Source organism: Phyllostomus discolor, chromosome 2 (genome assembly GCF_004126475.2).
Source record: "Phyllostomus discolor isolate MPI-MPIP mPhyDis1 chromosome 2, mPhyDis1.pri.v3, whole genome shotgun sequence".
Lineage (NCBI taxonomy): Eukaryota > Metazoa > Chordata > Mammalia > Chiroptera > Phyllostomidae > Phyllostomus > Phyllostomus discolor.
Genome location: NC_040904.2, coordinates 46,092,871 through 46,117,119, shown reverse-complemented (window position 1 = coordinate 46,117,119; position 24,249 = coordinate 46,092,871). Strand labels below are relative to the sequence as shown.

The following is a 24,249-nucleotide window of genomic DNA, read 5'->3' as shown; positions in this document are numbered from 1 at the left end:
GAATAGACAGAGCAAGAATGTTTTTCTTGTGACATGTACATGAGTGTTTTCCTCCACAGAGAATGCAAGTTTAGAAATTAAGGATTGTGTCTTCTGCATCCACCCCACCTAGTACAGTGAAAATACATCAATTAAGGCTGTGACCAGCCTTCTCCTCTACCGGGGACAGAGACTGTTCTAAGCTCTTTCTCTCTCCCAGTTCTTCTTCTTCCCAAGTAAGGCCCAGGACTAGTCAGGAAAAGTACCTGAAGACAAAGTAGAAGTTTAATAGGTAGCTGTGAAATGAAGAAGTCAGCGAGTGAAAGGGAAATGAGTAAAGATAGAGAACTTGAGAGCCTCCTCACCAGGATTGTTTCAGTCTAGCTACAGGGAGCTTTGAGAACCAGCCCAGGGTGGCAGAACGAGAAGTGAAGAGTGGATGGTAGGATGCAGTGTGGACACGGGGGTCTGGTATCGGCCCTGCCTTCATTGCCATGTGGAGCCTTGGGGAAATCTCTGAGCCTCAGTTCCTTGTCCGTCCCATCAGCCTGCCTGTAGATGACCCAATATGGATACTGCCCAGCAGGGTCCTCAGGGACATTTGACATTCATGTTTGAGGCTTCTTCCCTCAAATGCCCAGACATTCAGGGCCCCTTGGCGCCTCTGCATCTGCAGAAAGCTTTTCTTGGCTGAAGTCCTGACCGGGGACCTTCACTGCCTGCTGGTGGAAAAGAATTCTCAGCTGGGGAAACTGGTAAACTCCACATATTTTACAGATGAGAGTCCAAATTCCTGATGACTCTAAATGTGGTGTGCAATGGACAGAAGTCATCCTGCTGGTGTGACATGCCTGAGGTAGTGTCACCATCACCACTACTGCCCCATGCGGACATGCACGTCATGGAAAGAAAAGAAGCAACAAGTCACTGGTGCCTTGGCCAATGCTGGCCCTCTCATCCCTTACCCCTCACCCCAGAGCCTTTTCTGTACTTGTCTGCATTTTTAAAAGAAGATGTGGCATGTTTGCTGTGCAGGAGAACAGTCCATAATCACCTAAAAGCAATGGAGAAGGAAATTAACAACCCTCAGTCTCTGAGACCTGACGTGGCATTCAGAGCCTAGCTCTGATGGGCCTGTGAAGTTCTCCACCACATCTGAAGAGGGGCAAATCTTTTCAGATCAAACAGCCATCAGGCCCTTGCCACCAAGGTCAGAGATGTCGGAAATGTGCCCCTGAGCAGAGAAGGATTTGGAGGCTACAGACACGCAGTTCCTGGGAGTCTGAGAGAACTTCTTGATGTTTTCTTTCTTATTGGGTCGAGATGTTAAGGCAGCCTGGACTTGTTTGATTTGTGGAAATGCCCAGTAGGTATTTTATTTGTCAAACAGTTGTCCTCCGTCCCCGAGTCAGAAGGCTCTGGTGCCCTGCGGAGCCCCACTGCTGCAACCTCTAGGAACTCCTAAGCTAACTCCTCCTCCCAAACCCAAGCCCTACGAGTGAAAAGTGCCCAAACCATGCCCGCACCCAAGTTGCACCAAAGGTGCGCGGGTTCCCACTGAGCAGATCCACATTCGTGTGTGTGTGTGTGTGCGCGCGCGCGTGGGTGCGCGCGCGCGTTTGTGAGTGGCGTGTGTGTGTGTGTGTGTATGTGTGTGTGTGCGCGCGCTCTCGCGGGTGTGTGGTGGGGGCGGGCTCTACGCCCGGGGGCAGGGCTCGGCGTTGAGAGTGGCAGCGGGACTTACCAAACCGCTAGGGGCAGGGCGCCGCAGTGCTGTAGTAGCCGGCAGCGGAGGAGGACTGCTTCGGAGCCGCGGATAACCGAGCAGGCAGAAGACCCCAGCGCTGCCTTAACCCAGCAGGGCCGCCCGAACTCCGTGGCGCCCTCCGTGGCTGCCATCCCCTCCCGGAGCGGGCTGCGCGGGCTGGAACACGCTCAGACGCCGGCTCCGGTCCCCTTTCTGTCTCTTGGTTCCTCTTTCCTCCCAAGTAAGGGAATAAGCTCCGAGGAAGGAGCGCTCCGGGGAACCGCGCAACCAAGTGTTGCCTGGTGAGAGGTAAGAGTGGCCGGCGCAGCGGAGGGAGGCTTGGGCTTGGGTACGTGGGCTGCAGCAACTTGGAAAAGGAGGGCAAAGAGGGAGCTGGTCCCGTGGCCAGGGGAAGGAGCTGCAACCAAGGCCACAGCGCCCACCCTGACGGTGCCACCTGCTCCAAAGTCTCTTCGGGAGGACATCTCCCGCTGTTAGGATGAAGGCACGGGAGGGGCTCAGGGTGGGGCACAGGCTCCCTCTTGGATTGGGAGAACCTTCCAAACCTCAAAGGTGTGCAGGCGGGAAGCGGCCTTGCTCCAGGCAGTTTGCTGGAGGCTGGACAGGTTTCTCACCTTGGCTGCTTGGTATCCAGTTCGCCCTCCAGGGTGCACGAGGGCGGCAATGAGCGGGGGACACTTTTCCTAACGTTTGACCGTCTCGCAGGGTTTCAGGACTTCGGGCACTCCGCAAAGCTCCTGGGCTAGGAGAGCTTAATGGGAAGCTGAAGAGAACACGGATACGTTCACAAATGCAAGCTAGAGAAGGAGAGAAGGGACAGGGAGAGAATATAAAGCTGACCTGTTTAGTCTCCGAGTCACAAGACGTGTGCCCGTTTGTGCGTGCGTGCGTGCGTGTGTATGTGTCTTGAGGGGCGCACATCTAGCATCACCTGTGGGCTTAAAAACTCCACCAATCTACCTCACCCTGCATATTCTGAGATTTCCTTGCTCTGGAAGCGTGTACTAGAATTTGGGAAGGGAGCTGTGGAGTTCGAAAAGCCCTACAGGTGATTCTGATGCGCCGCCCCCATCCCCGCCATCATTGCAGTGGAAAGCAGGGGGCCGGAACCACGAGGCATCACCCAGATGTGCGCGATCCAGCTGCAGAACTCAAAGTGGCGGGCAAGACCCTTCCCCCCACTTCCCACCCCCGGAGGCAGATGGGTCTGCTGCAGCGCGAGGTTTTGTGGCTGCGCCGCAGTGGCGCGCGGGAGAACTACGAACCACGAACCCGCGGGCGAGCTCGCAGGCAGGCTCCGCGCATTAGTCTCCTCTGACTTCATTAGCATAGGATGACCTCGCCGTCCGGAAGAGGGCCCGGGAGGGCTGTTTGTCATTCTTTCATTTTGGGTGCTCGGGGGAACGCACCTTTTGTCTGGAGGTGTGGACCAGGGGGTGTCACTGATGAAGGGCATCCGTCAAGACACAGGGCCAAGGACTGCTCTCTGGTTCCAGTCCCCGGAACGACTTCGTTATTTCGGTGCCTGAGATTCTATGTCTAAAACACAGCAGACAGAGACTTGCTGGAGCACAGGCTACCCTCTTTGTCAATGAAAGACTTTAGATCTTAGGGAGCGAATGTCCTCACTGTTTGGTCACCCTCTCATTCCAGAGATGTGCCCTAAAGTGGGGAGGGGCCCTGCCGTTTGTGGTGTTAGTAATGGCTGTATTTGCCACAGACTCCCAATATTAACTATACTCATTGAATAAAGCAGCTTCAACTAGACTAACTTTCCTGCTATTCCCTGCTGTGCCCCCGATCTAAGCCTTTTCTTTGCAAATCTCACTTAAAGTTTATGTACAGTGCTGTAGGTGTAGGTGTTATTACAGGTATTTTTATGGGAGGGGTCTGGAGGTAGGGAACAAATAGATGAGTCTTTCCCACCTCACAATTTTATGTTAGTATTTGGTTCAGATTAACTAAGACACGGGGAGGAAGTGATAACATCAGAGCATCTTGGAATCTAGACTCCCAGAGATAGCAGAATGTGCTAAGGACATCTGTTCCCTGTCCCCCACCCCAACTTGAAGAGCACCTTTGACAAGTGGCCCTGGATTCAGCCAGCCCCCACTCCCGAGGTCTGGCCTGTGCCTGTGCCTGTGTGCGCAGCTCTGCCAGGGGAGGAAGCCATAAAGCAGCTCTATTCTCCCCTGCTGATCTCTGGGGCAGAAGGCTGCCTCCAGCTCTTCCCCTGGAAGGGAAGGAGAAAGAGAGAAGTACTGTTTTGTTGTGGTCAAACTCTTTTTTTAATATCTTATTGTGTTGCATAGTTATGATATACTCTTTTAGTATAAAAGTAATTCATATTGAATGTAGGAAATTTGGGAAGTTGAAAAGTGTGCAAAGAATCAAACAAAGCACCCACAATTCAACCAGATGCCATATTGTCAATATATCAGCATATTTCCTTGCCACCTATTTTTATGCCATGAAATCTTACAGTCCACAGACATCCAACATTTATTGGGTACCTAAAACATGTACTTTGCAGGTATTAGGTATTTTTATATTCACTGTGTCATTAATCCTCAGAAGTCCTCCTAAGACAAGTATTATGTATTATCAACCCTACATGGTTCAGGTGGCCTGCACAAGTCACACAGCTGGTAGTAAGTGGCAAAGCCAAGAGTCAAACCCAGTCTGTCTGACTTCTGGGTGGTTGCTTGGCTTCTGTAACTGTTTCTCTGCCTTCTTGTAGAAAAAGTCCCTCATGAACATTATCTTCATAACTGCACATTATCACACTGTTAGTCATTTAAGTTGTTTCCTGTCTTTAGCAACTACAGGTAACTGTGCAGTATCCGGGGCAAAGTCTTTGTTGTACACATTTGCAAATACTTCCTTTGGATAGATTCCCAGAAGTAGAATGACTGAGCCAAAGGACATAAATGTTTTAAGGCCCGTGGTATATATGAAAAGCTGCTTCTCAAAAAGGCTACATCAGTTTACGCCTCCATCCAGCAGAGGCAACTCTGCTGCAGTCAAAGCAGGTACCCTCCGGCATCTCACATAGATCAGGGCCTCACGCAACCAAGCCAGGCTACATGAGCATCTCCCTGGTCTCGTGGGAGGAGGAATCACACAGATAATGTCGCTTCATATGCACAAGTATGATTATGAAAACCATACAATATAAATTAAAGCTGTGCCTATCTTTATGTGAACCTACGTCAGCTGCAGAATTCTTTGGTTTGATGTCCCATATTAATTTTGAACTCTTGTGACTCTTGTGTAAAATATCCCCCTAAGATCCCCCTTCTTCACCCAAGCAATTAGAACAGCCCTTGCTCCTGAGAATGGGCATCACTATCACAGCTGTATTCAGCCAGCCCAACTGATCCGTAGCAGTTCCTTCACAGATTGGCCGTGTTCACAGAGCTGTTTGTTTATAGTAAGTATCTGAATTCCACAGCCAAACCACAGTGGGAGTTGATGTCACTTCATGTGTAACAGAGTTCACTGCCTTCCCCCTCCCCAAATCACTCATAGTTAGTGACTGCTAATAAAAGAATAAAAAATAAGGTTATGTACAGCATCAAAAAATGTCCTCAGGTGACGAAACTGTGGCCATAGAAGAGAAATGGAATCAGATGGTACCAAAAGACAGGGGAAGTTTTCGAAGAAAACAAATTGGCCCCAGCTATGAGTTTTCCCCGGTTTCCCTCATAGCCACCTGTGCTACCAGCTGTGGGCTTAGTGGCCCTGGAATATAATCTGTTGTTGTAAGTGGAATAAGTATCCATTAAACCCCCACTATGAGATCTACTTATTCAAGACTGCTCAGGTCTTAAGAGGTCCTTCGATTGCTCATCTAGGTTACAGACCTTGTCTGGGTTACAGAAATCTCCCTGCTGCACCTGTAGCACCTGTGCATACACTTACCTCTTTATGGTAAAAGGATTTATCTGCATATCCCCCACTCAACAATGAGCTCCTGGAAGGTACAGCCAGCATTGTACCCACAGCACCTGCGGTAGGACTTATGCACAGTAGATAATTAAATGTGATGAATGAACACATAAGAAAATCTTCCCGGCACTATGCAAGTGCTTTATGTGCATTTCTCTTTTGATGCATCTTTATTAGCCAGTCTCAGAAATGTACCTGAAAGGTGTCTAGAGCTGTGCTATTTCCACATGGTACTATTTCCATTTTCATTTAATTCATTAAAATTAAATGAAATTTAAAATTCAGTTCTTCAGTCACATCAGTCACATTTCTAGTGCTTAAATGCCACATGTGGCTGTTGGCTATTACACTGGAGAATACACATGTGGAGTATTTCCATTATTGCAGAAAGTTCAGCTGGATAGTGCTGGTCAGACTATAAGCTTGTGCAGACAGGGAGCACAAATTTTCTTTCTACTGTACTCTCTGAGACAAGCACAGTGCCTGGCCAGCAGAGAAGGAGGACGAGAAATTAAAAAGAGGGATGGTGGTAGTCAGTGTAGTAGTAATATTAGCTACACCGTTTATTGGGCAACTACAATGTGCCCCACATCGTGCTATACTTTGTATATGCATTGTCTCACTCAATATTCACATCATACAGAACCTGGTATCAACTCTATTTCACAAAAAAGGAAAGTGAGTCTCAGAAAATTCAAGTGGTCACAGAGCTAGAAGGACAGGCTGAGTTTTATCTCAGGCGTCTATGATTTCCCAAGGGAAAGAATTGTATAATTTGCAAATGTTAATGGCCTTTCAAGAGTGTAAAATCTTGCTGGGAGACTTAAGAGGCCCTATCTTTTGATGGGTGAGGTAGGAAGAAAGGAACCCACTAATAGTGTGGCCTAACCAGACAGCCAAAACCTCCTCAGCAGAACAGACCAGCCAACTACCACCATCCCTGTTTCTACCCAGGGAGGCCTGTCATCAGCTCCAGAAATACTTGCTTGGTCAGGATCTCACAGCCAATAGCCTGGCTCCCACTCACTGGTCAGTGCCCTTTCCACTGCTCCACCCTGCCGCATAGGCCATTGGTTTCAACATCATTACTGTCATTATCACTCTGGCCCCAGTTTTCTCTAATGTCTTCATTCTTAATGAATCAAATACAAAATCTCAAGGGAGGCCTAATCAACACTAAGTAGAGTAAGAATATTACTTTCCTTTTTCTACATTTTATGTTTCTGTTGAAATCCTGTAAGGTTGAATTAGGAATCTATACTAGTAATACATGTTAAGTTTAATATTAACAACAACAACAACAAAAACCCAGTTCTCTTTTAAACTTGCTCTTGAACTGTGTATCATCTACCCCCTCCCCCACTCCATGCTTGTACAAATGCTGCCTGGGACCCAAATACAGAATCCTTGCATTTACTCCTAATTTTAGCTTGTTCATTTCAGTCTATCTGGCCAGCTTGCCCAGATATTTCTGGCTTTAATTCTGTTAGTTAGTGTCCCTTCTGGTCGGTTCCCTGTCATCCTCAAATCTGATAAGTATGACCTCTTCAACTAAGTCATCAATAAAAATGATGAACTACACCATGCTGAGGCATCCCACTATATGCTCCTGAAATGCAGTCATTAACTCAATAACCAAACAACACTCTTTGAAAATTTATTTCACTATCACTTGGCCCATATTTATTCCTTTCTTTCAAAAGATAATCAGAAGAATCTTATCAAAGGTCTTAATATAGTTCATATACTCTTTATCACTGGTATTTCCCTGACCTGACTACCCAATAACGTTGTCAAAGAAGCCATTTTGTTAGTCTGACAAAAACTATTTTGATGACTTTAGTCCTAACATCTCACTACACATCTTATCCCAGAATGTTTCCTGGGATTAATATCAACCCCACAAGTTAAGAAATTTTTGTGTTATGTTTTCCACTTTAAAAAATAGAACTGTGTATTGCCATGAAAGTGATGGTGGTAGGGGTGGTAGTGATGATGGTAATGACAATGGTGGTAGTGATGGTGATGGTGCTGTTGGTGGTAATGAGGTTATGGTTATTAGTGGTGATGATGGTGGTTGGTGGTGATTGTGGTGATGGTGATAGCATAGTGTGATGGTGGTAGTCATGATGATGGTGGTAGTGGTGATAGTGGTGATGGTGATTGTGTGCTGGTGGTGGCCATAGATCTAGTGAGGGTGGTGGTGGTGGTTGGTGGCAATAATGGTGGTGGTTATTGGTGGTGATGGTGGTGGTGGTGGCTTCCTTACTCTATGATTCTGAACAGACTACAGAGAGCAGTCTAGTCATCTCAGTTGCCTGTTGTCTTAGCACCCTGGGATATTATTCAATTATTCCAAAAGACTTGCATTAATTTGCAGTGGACCTAAGAGTCTCTAGGATCGTTAAAAATGGTGGGAAGGAGTCAAGAGAGCATCTGATTCCTGTTCAAAATGAGGAATCCTCCATCCAGAGGGGAGGTGCCCTGCTTGGGGTCACACAGCCCGGACAGAAGCCCAGGTCTCCCACTTTTCCCCAGGACATAACTCCTTTTCGTCTTTGTTTCTGAAGAAGCCAGAGGATTAGTTTTCTTGTTTTCTGTGACATGTCTATTTTTGTTTCTCTTGGAATAAACCTCTGAAATCCCTGATACCTCAGTACCAATTAAAGATTCTGCCCTGATCATGATTTAAACAGAGAAAGGAAGAAAGCGTTTATTTTCCAAGTGGGAAATGGAGCCCTGTCCATTTCAGGGCAGGAGCACAGAAAGAAACATTTCAAGTAGGAAAGACTGTTGAAATAATTAAAATCATAATGATAATAACTGTCCTTTACAGGTGTACCACACTTAGAAAACAATGTATTCATATCCATCACCCCTCCTGATTCCAGTCATAGGTGTGAGGCAAGCAGCAAGGATGTCACCAGCCTCGTTTCACTGGTGTGATTTTACCAAAGCAATGGCTATGATCTAGAAAAGTCAACTATGGCAAGAAAAGGGATAAAAGGTAAAACTCGGTGGTCACACAGCAGCTGGCAAACCCCGGCCTTGCCTGCCCAGCTAGTCATTTGGGCCCATCACTCCTTTCTGTGTGGTCTGCCCACGTAAGTTTTCTCCTCACTTAAGGCATAAACAGTATCTTCTACATAGGAACTAAGCTTTCATTTTCCCAATGGCTGATCTGGTGTGAAAGTTCCAAGAGGCCAGAGGTCAGCAAGGCCACTTTGACCCTAAAATGTTAAAATGCTTGAAATGTTTGGCCCAAATGTTTTCATTCCTGGCTGCATTTCTCCACCTCTCTGCTCTGGGACAGCAGCCTGTGGCACCTCACCAACTGCCTCAGGCCTCTGCTTGTCAGTTAGAGAAAAAGAACTAGAAAATGTTCTCTCGATCTCCCAGAAGGCCAGAGTGTTCTTTTCAGTATCTTTGAGAGTCACACAAAATGGGTGCTCTCATCCAGTCCCCCACAGTCCCCACGTTAAGGTTTCATCAACAACATGTCCATGATCCCCAGAACCTAGCCAAGAACACTCATCAGTGGAAGTCGGTCTCCTTCTTTTTCTCATGCCAGGATGTCCCGCAGGCTTTGGCTGACCACAAAGTGATCTTTCCCAACAATTAAGAAGCCAGGAGCCATATTTTCCTACAGCTGTGGAAGCCCCCACTGTTCCTAATCCTTAAATCACACAAGTAATGGCAAAGGTACCCCTGAGAAGATTCACTCAATCATTTCACCAACACTAAGTCAGCAAATATACAGGGTAGGGCAAAAGTAGGCTTACAGTTTTGAGTACGCAAAACACAGAAATTTTTGTATTATTATTATTATTAGTTAATTGTATTAATTTCCATATGAACAACTGTAAACCTACTTTTGCCCCACCCTGTGTTTTGAGTACCCACTCTGCACCAGGCATAGGACTAGTTTCTGGGATTTGGACTAACTGGGTTTCCAGGAGCTGGGTGGAACTGTACAGAACAGAGTCAGAATCAGATATCATGTAGCATTATCTCTAGATGAGAGTCAGAGGAGGAAGGTATTGGACCAAAGAGGTCAGGTAATACTCTCTGGATTAGATGAGCTTAAGCTGAAATTTAAAGGATGTATAGAAGTTAAATGAAGAAGTGAGTGTGAGTAATGCATTTCAGGTAGAGGGAACAGCATACACAAAGGCTCAGAGGCAGTCCTTGTCTATAGTTTAGTGTTATGTTGAGAAATGTTGGGAGATGAGTCTGGAAATGCGAGTCAAGGTAAAGAGTGTAGTTATTTTCGCACAGACAGTGGCGGGGATACTGAGAAATTAGGTGGGAACTGACATGGTCAGATTTTAACTTAGAGCAACTCTTCTACTGCAGTGTTGGGAGGGGAGAAGACACGAAGCGGGGAGCAAACTGAGAGGCTGTTTTGGGAATTTAAGTAACATGAAGGCTAAGGTAGTTCAGATGGAGGGAAGTGTAGAATCAGGAAAGAACTGGTAATGAAGTAGGTGCAAGGATAGTGAGGGAGGCAGAGGAACTAAGGATAATTCCCAGTTCTACCTTGTGTGCCTGGGACAGCAGTTGCCCCATTGACCACAAGAAACAGAAGCAAGAATGGGGTTAGATAATGATTCAGTTCAAGGCATGTTACATTTGAGTCGTCAGTGAGAGCTCCAGATGGAGATGTGGTTGATAGATGAGCCATGTAGCTAGAGACCCAGATTATGAAGTGATCAACATAAGTAGTAGGTGAAACCACCAGAGCAGATGAGATCATGGGAGAGTCAATTTTCATTTATCTCGATCCATGTATTGCCAGTATCTGAAAGGTCCGTGTCAAGGAGTTTCATGCTTCTTTAATAAGGGGAGGAAACTACTCACAGCATTTAGAGTCTGGGCTTGGTGGGTGAGCTGTGGCAGTAACCATTTGCTGACTCAGCTGCACCAATATCCACTTCTGCCAGGTGAAAAGTCAGGCATGGCATTTGCTACAGAAATGCTTATATTCCTCTTCCACATGTGAGCTGTACAAATTTGAAAATATGATCTCTTTTTTTCTAGAACAGTGGTCCTCAACTCTGGTTAAACATTAAAATAACCCAGAGAGCTTTGCAAAAATAGCAGTTGTGGTTCTCACGTGGGAAGATGCTGATTTAATTGGTCTGGAGTTGGGGTTTGGGATTGAGTAGTTTTTTAAGGGTCCCCAAGTGATACAGTGTTCAGCAGAGTTAAGAAACATTACTAAACAAGAAACTTCCTCACTACTTTCTCAAATTACAGGGTTTTAATTCCATAGCTCCTCTGGCAAATCTCCTATGAGTGCATTACAATTTCTCTAAAAAACACCCTAAAGTATCAGAACCTATGTTGGGCACTGCACACCAGCCCTGGTCTTGCCTGCACATTATCACCATCTTTGCATCGTACAATATTTCTCCCTCATGCCTGCCAAGAGAACCTTGGGGAAAAGAATCATGGGAAACCTTGTCAAATATTCTGGATACAACTATTATCTACCACATTTCTGAGTTACATAACTTATATACCTGTCAAAAAGATGTTAAGAATCACCTGCTATGACTTCCGTGTGAACCTTGGTTAGTTCCAAGGGTTCACTGCTGTCTCTTCTAAGTGCTCACAAAACAGCACTCAACTCAGCAGTTCTTGAATTTTCACTTATATTAGAATTGGTTGGAGACTCTCCCTCAGAGATTATGATTCAGAGGTGTAGTGTGGGGCCCCAGAATCAACATTTTAAGCAGGAGTCAGGAGGATTTGGGTTCAGGTCTACCACTTTTGAGAAATATGACCTTAAAATGGGAAATGAAGAATACACATTTAGCTTATACCCACTCCCTTAATTTTTTTGAAATAACCAAAATATTGATGCATATGATATTTTAGGACATTTATCACAGTACTGACAACCAGAAGGTTTACCATATAACCCACATGTTAGAAATTTTGACAACATTCCATGATAAAGATAGTACACAAGGGTGAATTGAGAGAAAACCCAACCAACCTATAAGTCACCAGAGTGGAAGGAAAAGTTGGCCTGAAGATAAAAAGGAAGAGACTCCTAGAAAAATTTCACTAGCATCTCTAAATTAAGGTGGCAGGGGCTGCAAAGAATGAGAGAAAACATTTGCAAATCACACATCTGAAAGAGGATTAATATTCAGAACATATAGAGAACTCCTAAAACTCAACAACAATCTGATTCAAAAATGGACAAGAGATTTGAAAGATATTTCTCCAAAGACACACAAATAGCCAATGATCACATGAAAAAATGCTCAATATCACAATTTATTAGAAAAATATAAATCAAAGCCACAATGGTATACTGCTTCATAGCCATAATATAGTTATGATTTTAAAAAAAATAATTGATGAGGATGTGGAGAAATTGAGCACTGTTGATGGGATTGTACATGGTGTAACTACTATAGAAAACAGTATGGAGTTCCTCAAAAAAATTAAAACTAGAACTACTGTATGATCCAGCAATTCCATTTCTGGATATATACCCATAAGAAATGAAAATAGAGATACAAAGAGATATTTCCACATCCATGTTTATAGCGGCATTACTCACAGTAGCCAAAAAGTGGAAGAAACCTAAGTGTCCATTGATGAATAAATGAATTAAAAAAATGTGTTATAGGTACATAACAGAATATTATTTGGCCTTAAAAAGGAATAAAAATCTGACACATGCTACTACGTGGATGAACCTGGAAGATGTTATGCTAAGCGGAACAAACTAATCACAAAAAGACAAATACTATATGATTCCATTTATGTGGGGTATTTAGAATAGTCAAATTTAAGACTATACTTTCAGGGATCATTTCTATAGTTAGTTACTGGAATAGTCAAATTTATAGACAGTAAATAGAATGGTAGTTGCCAAGGGCTGGTGGGAGGGGAGAATGAGGTGTTATCATTAGTCATATAGAGTTTTAGTTTGCAAGATAAAAAAAGTTCTGTAGGTGGATGGGGTGGTGCACAACAACATGAGTGTACTTAATGCCACTGAAGTACGCTTAAAAATGGTTAAAATGGCAAATTTTATGTTATGTATTTTTACCATCATTTTTAAAAAGTAAATATGTATGTACACATATGTGTGTTTATGTATATGTATATATACACATACATACATATATATACACACACATACATATAGGTGATAGGAAACACTTCTCAATCACATTAGTGCCTTCTCAAACATGCCTTGTCCACACACACAGCACAGGACTCACTCTCAGTAAACACTTGGTGAAGTTCATTAAAATAGTCTCTAGCAATTCTAAAGAAGGGAGACATCTAAGAATACAAAAATAATGTCTCCCTATAAAATAGACACTATAATAAGAGAAAAACTTTTTTAAAATCTTCAAGTTATACTTACAGAGATTAAGAAGACATGGCAAAAACTGTCAAAAGGGAGAAGTCTGAGATTAGGAAACTTTCCTCCTTTAAAATGAAAAATATCATGTTGAATTAAAATCACGTAATGGAAGCATGAATATTAGAATAATGCAGAAAACTAAAGATGAGTGTAAATTCTTACAATACTGATATACACATAAATAAATGAAATAATAAGAGAAAAATGGAAGCTACAATTCAACACATTAAGTATAAAAACCAGAATTTTTCAGGGGAAGAGGAAATGGAACATGAGTTATAATAAAAAAACATTAATTTTTTTCTGATTTCAGTTCAAAATAGTTCATGTGTCCCAGGGAATATTAAAAGTATTTTCTAGTGAAAGTTATTAATTTAAACAAATAAAAAATCTATTAGTATACAATCATAAAAATAATGTCTTTTGAAAAGCATGTGTCAGACTTTGTAACACTGAGTGTTAAAGGAAATTGATTTATGGTTATAGAATTTTGAGGTAATAATCTTATGACTCAGAATCCTGTGTTCAGTAATATGTGAGAAAAAAGGAAAGATATTCTCAGAAAAGAAAGATACTCAGAATGTTGACCACTAAAATCCTTTACTGAAAAAAGTATTTACTCAATATATGCTGGTCAAAGGGAAATTAATGAACATTAAAATTTGGGAATGGAGAAGATGTGATTGATATAAAAGACATGAGGTGAACAATGAAACCAGTCAAATATAGACCTAATGTTTAAATGTTGTCAATATGGTTACAAAACAACGCAACTGTCAAGAAAACATTCTTAATGAAAAAGGTACATGAAAAATTTAAAATATTTTGGGGCTAAAAACTCAGATTACTCCAGAAGAAAATTCAAGTGCTAAATTTCTCATCTTGTACTGTGGGAAACATTGATTATTGTTCCATTGTTCATATAGATAAATATAAGTTTAAATATATTTTAAATGAGAAAGAGAACAAATGCACATAAAACTAGAAATTATATGTTTAACTTCAAAATTAAGAGGAATATTTGGAATGTTATAGCCAATATTAAAAAGTAATAAATAGCAAGGGAACATAAAAAAAGAAAGTACAAAATAAGATGCTAGAAGTAAGGTCAAACATATTATCACATTAAGGGTGAATGATTTAATTGTTTCTATTAAAAGACAAAGAGGCGTGTTAGGTTAAAAACTAACTTTAAATATATGTCATTTCAAACAAAATGGGACAGAAAGAAAAAATGGGAAAAAAAAGAAAGTATAGATACAAGGTCTGTCCAGAAAGTATGCACCCATGTAATATGAAGATATTATATAAATATATAATATTTGTGCCTTCATATTACATGAAGATATTTATATAATATCTTCATATTATATCTCTGTAATAGAGATATTTATTGAAGAAGATACAAGAAACAGTGTACATAGGACAATGATGCCTCAGTCCCCTTCAAAGTAAACACCTTGGGACCTCACACTGGCCATCAGCTGCCCTGTCATGTTTTCCTGAATCTCAGCAGTGGTCTGAAATCTCTTCCTTTCAAATGTGATTTTAGTTTTGGGAAAAGCTAGAATCTGCAGGACACCAAATCTGGGCTGTATGGGGGCCGAGTCAGCTGCGTGATTTGATGTTTTGCCAAAAACCTCTGCATGAGGCATGATGAATGAGAAGAGGCTTTGTTGTGATGAAGCTGCCAATCACCAGTTACCCTTAGCTGCAGCCTTCTGAATCATCCAAATATTTTCTGTGGAGGAATGTTCAAGCTTAACACAAAATGTGAAGCAAATTCATTGCTCTAGTGGCTCAGTTATATTGAATGCGATGGCCACACAGTACACATGCTCACTCAGTGATGTCTACCACCCCCACTGACTAGTACAGTGAAGTCATCATTGTTCACACCTGTGCATTCCAGTCTGCTCTCCTTGGCTGCCAGGTTAATTGATGTCGCACAAACCATTCTCATTATATTAACAATAGCTGGACTTTTTCTGGATAGACTTTCTGTGTGAGTGTGTGTGTGTGTGTTTATAATTGTATTCATTATATTACACAATTTTTGTATTTCTATTATTTCTTGTTTGATCACTTGATAAATAAAAGCCTGAGAGTGGCATTTGAAATCTTTCACCATCATTGAGTGTTGTATGCAACATGACCATCTATCAGCACTTGTTGAAGCATATATTCCCATGGCAGTGTGTCTTCACTGTGAACTGGGTTCTTCAGTCACAGCGAACAACCCACATTGTCCTATTTGATCATATTTTTCTTGAATTGCATTTTGTCTTATATTAATATCATGACTTCTGTTTCAGAGTTTGTTGCATCTGGCTTCTATACCTTTTCTCATCACTTTTTCTTTTAATCTTTGCACATCATTTCATTTTAGAAATGATTATGTAAAAAATATATGGTTGGATTTTAGTTTGACCTAATTTGAAGACCTTACTTAAAATAGGTTATTTAGTTCATTTCTCTTAATTTTTATAACTGAAGTTTTTTATTTCATTATTTTCATACTGCTAATTTTTAAAAATATTTCTTTGCTATCTCTTTATTTTGCCATATAGGGTATGTTTTCTTAGACTTCAGTGTATCCAATCTATAGCCCACAGCCTGCATGCAGCTCAGGATGGCTATGAATGCAGACCAACACAAAATCATAAATTTACTTAAAACCTTTTCTTTGTTCATCAGCTTTTGTTAGTGTCTGTGTATTTAATATGTGGCCCAAGACAACTCTTCCTATTCCGGTGTGGCCCAGAGATGCCAAAAGGTTGGGCACCCCTGGTAAGAGATAGATAAATGAAAACAGGAATTATGTAACTATTATTTTCTAAATTTAAATGTCAAAAATTAAATGACTCTCTCATAGTTGAAACAAGCAACTCAGAACAATTGTCATTGTCCCATCCTTTCCTACAGACTCCAGACACCAGTTTATTCAGGCTTTTAAAAATGTAATCTGGGGTTTCATGTTCAGGTTTGTTGTTTCACAACTTTTTGTAACAATGCATATCTTCTCCTTGAATTTTGCTTTTGCATACTGTTTTGAAACTGGGCTTACAGTACTTACCTAGACATAATTTTAAATTGGCTTTAGTACTAATTACCTGTCCTGTATGACATTGCTTCCTCCACATACGTTATTTGATTTTCTATAGAATAAACTCTGCTCATTAGTGCCACCTAATAGATCTTTTTTTTTATATTATTTATTTATTTTTAGAGAGGGAAGGGAGAGAGAGAGAGAGAGAGAGAGAGAGAGAGAGAGAGAGAGAGAGAGAGAGAGAGAGAGAGAGAGAGAGAGAAACATGAATGTGCGGTTGCTGGGGGTTATGGCCTGCAACCCAGGCATGTACCCTGGCTGGGAATCGAACCTGGGACACTTTGGTTCCCAGCCCGCGCTCCATCCACTGAGCTATGCCAGCCAGGGCTGCCACCTAATAGATCTTAATTCTGTTCCTGTGTTCTAGTTTTCTGGCTGCCCTTCCATATCTCATTCATATCTTTGCTGACCATCTTTCATTTTCATCTCAGCTGATTCCGGCTCTCTTCTGGTTTGTAGAGGCCGTGGCTTCTTGCCCTCTTCAGAGAATTCCAGTCTCCTAAAATGTCCTTTGAGGTCCAACTGGAGGAGCTCATTTATTTTCATTCTGTATGCTACTTTTTACTCCCTTATCTTGATTTTCCTTGGCTACTGTTTTGCTCTTTACTCGTTCTTAAAGAAGGAAGTATTCTGTAGACTTGATGCTTGTCAAGTGACGGGTCTTCAGTCATGTTCTCCCTGCAGGCTGAATTGATAGTGGCAGGGGGATGTACACAGACCACATCAAGTTTCTAGAATAAATTATCCCAGAGTAACTCTACTTCAGTTTTATTTTTCTCTTACTGTCAGGACAATTTCTACTTTTTGGAATGTATCAAAGTTTTATTTAAATGTGATGAAAATGATTCAATATTTCATAGGCATTTTAGTAGATATACTTGCATACATGCTGCATAATTGTATTCTAGGTATTATGCAATGTGTGTGTGTGTTTCATACTACCTAAAACACAGAAGATGAAATTTCTTTTCCAGGGCTTACAAAACATTTACAAAAATTAATTCTGTATTAGGTTACAAATAAAACCTCAGCAAGTTCTTCAAAACAGAAATAGTAAAGATCATAGACTTAACCATTATAAATGGCTAATAAAAAATAACTAAAAGGGGAACAAATAATAAATTATTATGGTCCATTTACACAATAAAATATTACACAGCCATGGAAAACAATATTTCATAGAAGAATGTTTAATAACACCAAATAATGGTCACCATGTACTGTTAAGAGAAAAAAAATTTAAAATAAGTTTAACAAAATTGAAATGCATGCATCTATACATGGGAAAATTCTAGAAAGAATTTACAGCAAAATGTTAATTGTGGTTATGGTTGGTGGTAAGATTATATGTGATTTTTGTTTCAGAGCCATTTTATAGTATGGCATGGATTTTTGACTAAGATTAGTCTTCCATTTTTTGAAAATGGAAAATAAGATTATATTTGCTGCTGCTAGCCCTTTGGCTTTTGTTGTTGTTCTACAAAAGTCTTCAAAGATTAATAAAAGTGTTCAGTAACCTCCACTAGAAGTTCTCCTGGTTCTCCTTGTTCCCAAACAGTAGTCCAAACTGTTCTTTGCTCTTCTTGCTCTGAAATTAACCAGTCCACTTCCCAAACTTCCCCTAATCTTTTTTTTTGGCCAATAGTTTTTGTTTGTTTATTCCTCTTACTATTTGCAGACCATTTCGAGCTATTTTTCCAGATATAATTCATATATATTTGTGCTGCCTCCCTATATATTCCTGGATTGTATGTTTCCTCTCTGTATTTCTAAATGTCCTTTTCAGATATAAAACTATGGGTTAGTCCTGCAGGCATTGTGTGTGTGTGTGTGTGTGTGTGTGTGTGTGTGTGTGTGTGTTTTGTTTGAAAGGATCATTTCTTTTCCCTCTTGTCTTAGCCTTAATCTAGAGTTTCTAGCTATTTTTTACAGCCAGGCTTCTCGTTCTTGGCAATCATGACCTTGGAGGTGAAATGGCTTTTTTCTCCTAAAACATCTCTTTTGCTTGCTTCAGCAAACAGGGTCTTTCTGTTGGTCAGAATGAAACGCAGAGGAGTTCATCCAGTAAAGCTTCATGACTCCATGTCAAGAAGGGAAATAACAACATTTGTATGATGCTCTGTTTTTAGTCAAATGAGGCTTTCTGTAAACGTTCAGCCAGTTCAAGTTCTCTTTCACTGCTTCAACTTCCTCTGTGCCGAATGGTAGTGGCTAAGAATGCACCCTGTCTTTCCTCCTTGTAGCCAAGTGGCCTATAGAAAATGCTCACGGCAATATCACATATGTTCCTTGCCCTTTTTTGCTCATGCAACAGATGTTCTAGGTGCTCTAGGTGCTTTAGGATCATAAATTCCCATTATAAACCAATTTTGGGTCCAAAGCCATGTTGCCATGTAGACATATTAGCCCATACATACAGTTTCTAGTACTCTTTATAATCCCATAGACATGTGTGTGCTTGTATGTGTCACCAGTCACCTCCCCTCTTGTGTTTTTCTCTTTTTTTACAAGAAAATCTGCACTTTCTGATAGATTCATGAAATTATTCCACTTCTTTGACCCACCCATACTTACGAGATACAGACCTTTCATTACTAGACATGAGCTCTCCCTTTCAGCATATGATGAATTATGACCCGGGAAGCTGGGTCTAGTATTAACATTGTTTGCTTTCTTTTTAGCCCAGCATCCCAACTGTCAGCAGAAAGAATCCATGACAATTATTATCCCTAGTCCTAAGTTTTTCACTGTCTTGTCCAAAACTAGTGGGAGATTACGTCAGTCTAGATGATAAGGGCCTTGAATTCTTGGAAAAGAAATTAGACACAAATTGATAGTCAATAAGAAGAAATTGTTGGTCCTTGAGAAAAAGAATAATTGAAACTAGTAGCTTTTGTAAAGTGCTCATATGCAGAGCAGACTGAAATGGGGCAAGGAAGTTATAAAGACCGGAGGCAGCTGCTGAGGCTGGGGAGGAAGCTGTTACCTCAAAACTGGAGGTCTGTCACAAGGACAGAGCTGACAGATAATATAAAACAAAACTTGGTAGGTTGGTTTCTGATTTGATATGCAGATTTTAGAGGTGGAAGGAGGTCGGAGGTAAATAATACCAATTATCAAACATACTGAATCTGGAGAATGACATTTCCATTGAAAAATGAGGAAAATATATGTTATTTCATTTTGAAGGTGGATGGAGGTGGGAGGAAGATTAAGTTTGAGAGTAGATCTATTTATATAGTTAAAAGTCACACCTAGTGAACGATTGGAGAACTGTGTAAATGCATGTGATTCCATCAGCAACAGAATGTCTTGCTCACCTAGGAAAACTCGGCATGTGATTTCATGCTCTGATCAAAACAATGTCAATCAAATCAAATGATTTTTTTCTTCTTTAGTGAGGGCTGATTTCTGTTTTCTGTTTTTGTCTAGTTCAAAGTGATTCACTCAGGGAGGTCAATCTCTCCAGTTGGACTATCATTTATTAAACACATTCAGCCACATGACTAACTCTGTGCTCATTTGCCAATCTCTCCAGTATCCTAATCTAGCTCATGCATGCAGCTACTCTTAACACCTGCAAGCAGAAGTCACCACAGGGCTCCAATGGCATAGTTTTCTGCCTTGTTCATTAATTGCTTCTTAGGAGTGAAAGTGAAAATTTACATCATTTCATCTTTTATAACTGGTTCTGAAAAGCCTTTTTTCCCTTCCATCTTCTTCCTTACACTGAGGTCTAAGGTTTTTCATCCCTAAATTCATGCCTTCTTTAATCTTAAACCCCTTTCTCTATCATACGAGGCACTAATGGTACATCTACCTGTGTTTGATAAAGAAGAAAGAAACACAGTTAACGTCTTTGAAACCCTCTATGCCAGGCACTGCTAGGAAATCTGTATTCATTATGTCTCATTCTTCTCTGTAAGATGATATCACTATTCCGATTTTCCAGCTGAGGAAACTTGGACTCAGACAGATTAAGTAAGAATGAGTAATGTGGTTAAGACCACAAATCTAGGAAATGTCATGGATGAGATGCAAACCCAGGTGTATTGGACTCCAGGGTTATACTCTTTCCTGATTTCTGACAGATCTAGATTTCCAAGTGTAGGATCGTGCTGGTGCTTTGTTCTCCTCATCAGACACCAGTAGTACAAAGGAGCAGGGCCTTTTCACTCAGAGGCCCTGGTGTGTAGATCTCTTGACATCTCACCCCATCCTCACCCGCTCCCCACCCATTACACACCCCTGAGTAAATAGGGCTCATGAGTTTGGAAGATTTGGGGGAAGTAAAATGGCACACCCCTAATTAGTACTGAGGAATTCATTAGCTATAATTTTACTGAAATTGAAAATATACGAAATAATCGCACAATAAGAAGAAACTCCTTTAAATTAGACCCAACTGAGGAGTCTTGAAGTCTTGATTTCAGTAGTTGCTCCCTTCAACACAAGCATGTCAGGTACACTTAGTAAACAAGAGTCTTTTCTCACATAGAAAGAGTATTTTACACATACCAAGAGGTGGGTAAATGTACAAGCAAAATTACCTTTTGAACAATATTATTTTAACCAAACTGTACAGGAAAAGATAGCATAAATAGAAGACAGAAAAAGTCCATTATGGTATACAAAATTCTGGTGTAGAAGAACTTCAGGAGTAGGTAATTCCTTTATTTAACCATGATGTATATTTATGCATAGTTCCAAATGCTGAAATTCACATATATGCATATAATACTCACAAGGAACAAAGAGACATATGATGTCCATTGCTCATAATGTAAGCCCACACAGACGACACATTTACATGCAGCACTCATAAGTGTGTGCTCTGCATGATAACTGCTCAGCTATCTATCTTCAATCAACGTGCTACAAGGCTCAATCTCTAACCGATGTAGGTGAACTTTGAGAAGATTGACTTGGTTGTTCCAGTGAAAAAACAGAAACAAACAGACTAAGATGGTGAAAATATGGAATTTTAAAAATATTTTAAGATTCTACAAATAGTAAGTTATCTTTTAAAAAATAATTAAAGCACTACAGACAATGGAACGGCAATTTCTAATTTCTTTGTGTTCCGTGGAGGTGACTACTATGTCTGTGCACCCTTTCATCTCTCTTTGTTTGCAGTTACATGCATACATTTGCACCATTGAAATATTACCTATAATTCTAAGTTTTTAAAAATACCAGTTCCTTCTAAAAGTTCTAATAATTATACTAATTGCATAAGGGAGATTCTGTTATTCTCATTTTACAAATGAGGAAACTAGGTCTCAGCCTAATTAAGACTTTTAAATTATTCTGAGATCACAGAGCTAGTGAGTACCAGAACTAAACTAAGCCTTCCTTTCCGTGGTTAAGATATTTATCCATTGAGTTGGGTTTTCCTTTAGGTCTTTCAGTAAATTTTTATAGATTTCTCCACAAAGGTGTTACACATTTCCTGTTAGATTTATTCCAGGGTACATTTCACTTTTCATTAAAATTTTGAACGAGAGACTTTTCTATTATGCTTTATTCTCTATTTGAATATGGCTTGTATAAAGAAAAGCATTTCATTTTTAATATTGATTTTACATACAGTCACTTTGCTAAAATATAATAGTTTTTGTTATTTTATTCTCTTGGTTTTTCTAGGTATACTGTCAAATCACTTAAAAATTGTGACACTTTCATCTTCTCTGTTCTAATGTGTGCACTTCTTAGTTTTCAGTCTCAGTTGTCTAGGGCCTCTAGTAGATTGCCGAATAGTAGACATCTTAATGTGCATTCTTATTTTGTCCTCAATTTTAATGGTGATGCTTCTAATACTTGCCATTTATTCTCTAAATAAGTGTACATTTATATATTCTTGCCCAGAGTATCTTGTTGCTTTATTTTTTCCAGTTTTATTTAGATATGACATACATGCCACTGTATAAGTTTAAGGTTTACAGCATAATGGTTTCACTTATAGACACTGTGCAATGATTACTGCAATAAGTTTAGCTGACATCTGTCATTTCGTGTAGGTACAAGAACAAGAAAAGAAAAAGGAAAAATATTTTTCCTTATGATGAGAACTCAGAGGATCTACTCTTAACTTATCGCAGTGTAAGCCCTAGTCATCACGTTGTACGTTACATTCCTAGTAATGTTTTGCCACTTAAGTATGAAGTTGCTGTGGAGTTTTGGCAATAGCTGTTATGAAGTAAAGGGTGTTCCATTTGCTTTCTAATGTGTTTTGAGGTGTATATGCTTTTCCGTAACATTTTGATGTGAAATTTTAGAGATTTTTTTTTTACTATATCGAGATGGTCATATGAATTTCTCTTTTATTCTGTTAAAAAGTATATTATATTTATAGGTTTTGTAATCTTGATCCATCCTTGCTTTCCTGGAATAAAGTCTGCGTATTGTTCTTTTAATTCTTTACTGGATTTAGCTATTTTATGGAGTGGGTTGCTTAATTTAGTAAGGCGGTTGGTCTGTAATTTGTTTTTATTTGTGCACTCCCTATTCATTTTCTGTAACCAGGTTATACTGACCTTGTAAAATAAACTGTAACTTAACATCCTTTTCTGTGCTCTGGAACAACTTATGTAAGAGAATTATCTGTTCCTTGACGATTCGTATAACTTTCTCATAATACTGTCTGAATGAGGGAGGTCAGGAAAGGAGACTTTTGAATATTGATTCAATTTCATCAGTTATTATCAGACTAGTCAGGCTTTTCTACTTCCTGAATCACTTTTTAAGAATTAAAGTGTAGTTGACAGATTTTTATATTAGTTGCAGGTGTACAACAGTGATTCACCATTTATATACCTTTCAATGTGATCACAATAAGGTAGTAACCATGTCACCACACAAAGTTATTGCAATATTATTGACTAAATTCCCTTGCTGCATATTAAATATGTGTGACTTATTTATTTTATAAATGGAAGTTTGCATCTCTTATTCCCCTTCACCTTTTTCACCCATCCCCATCCCCTCCCTTTCCACAATTATTACTTTGTTCTCTATATCTGTGAGTCTGTTTCTGTTTTATTTTGTTTGATTTCTTGTTTGCTTTAGATTCCACTTATAAGTTAAATTATAGTATTTGTCTTTCTCTGTCTGATTTGTTTCACTTAGGATAATACCCTCTAAGTTCAATCATGTTAGTGCAAATGGCAAGATTACATTATTTTTTCTTGCTAAGTAATATTTCATTATATATAATGAGAGAAAGAGGATGGGGGAGAGAGAGAGAATTGATATTCCACTTATTTATGCATTCTTTGGTTGTTTCTTGTATGTACCCTGACCAGGGATTGAACAAGCAACCTTGGTGTATAGGAATTAACACTCTAACCAACTGAACTAGCCAGCCAGGGTTCACATTTTCTTTATCCATTTGTCTATTGATAGACACCTCATAGCTTCCATATCTTGGCTATTGCTAGTAATGCTGCAATGGATATAGGGATGCATTTATCCTTTCAAATTAGTCATTTCATTTTCTTTAGATAAATATCCAGAAGTGAATAACTGGGTTGCTGAATTGCTTTTGATAATTTATATTTGCTTAAAAAATTTCATTGCATCTAGACTTTCAAATGTAGTGCTGTAAACTTAAATATTTTATTCTCTCATAATTTGATAAAATTCTTCTTGCATTTATAGTTGTGTCCCCCTTTTTTCCTAATATTTGTGGTTCTCCTCCTCCTGTTCTTCTGCTCCTTTTTCTCCTCTTCTTTCTCTCTCTCCCCCAACAAGGAATTGTCTGTTTTGTTATTTTTTCAACAACAATGAGAAGAAGAGCTATTGGTTTTATTTACTAACTGTTTAGTTGTTTTGTTTTGTGTGCTAGCTCATTACTTTCTGGCTTTGTATTTAGCACTGGCCTCCCCAACTTTATTCAGATTTTTTCTTTTTCTTGGCTTCTGGAGTTGGAGGCTTGGCTCATTTTTTTTTATCTTTCTTGTTTTCTAAGAAATTCATTTAAGGCTAAAAGTATCCTTTAGGCATTGCTATAAGCAAACTGCACATTTACTAGAATTATATGCA

General features: G+C 40.0%; 1 protein-coding gene and 1 pseudogene across 8 annotated transcripts in view; both read left to right on the top strand.

The window, feature by feature from the left end:
• The first annotated feature begins 1,684 nt into the window (after positions 1-1,684).
• The window catches only part of DGKG (diacylglycerol kinase gamma), a 191,869-nt gene continuing 169,304 nt past the window's right edge, over positions 1,685-24,249 (top strand). For 3 of the 8 annotated variants that reach the window (XR_004901301.1, XR_004901300.1, XM_036017811.1), the window contains exon 1: positions 1,747-2,035. The gene's annotated coding sequence lies outside the window, so the exon portion shown is untranslated. Of the gene's footprint in view, positions 2,036-24,249 lie in introns of all 8 variants that reach the window. The other 5 variants (XR_004901302.1, XR_004901303.1, XR_004901304.1 and 2 more) reach the window with 4 other exon arrangements.
• On the top strand, positions 12,512-12,587 carry LOC114491289 (annotated as a pseudogene).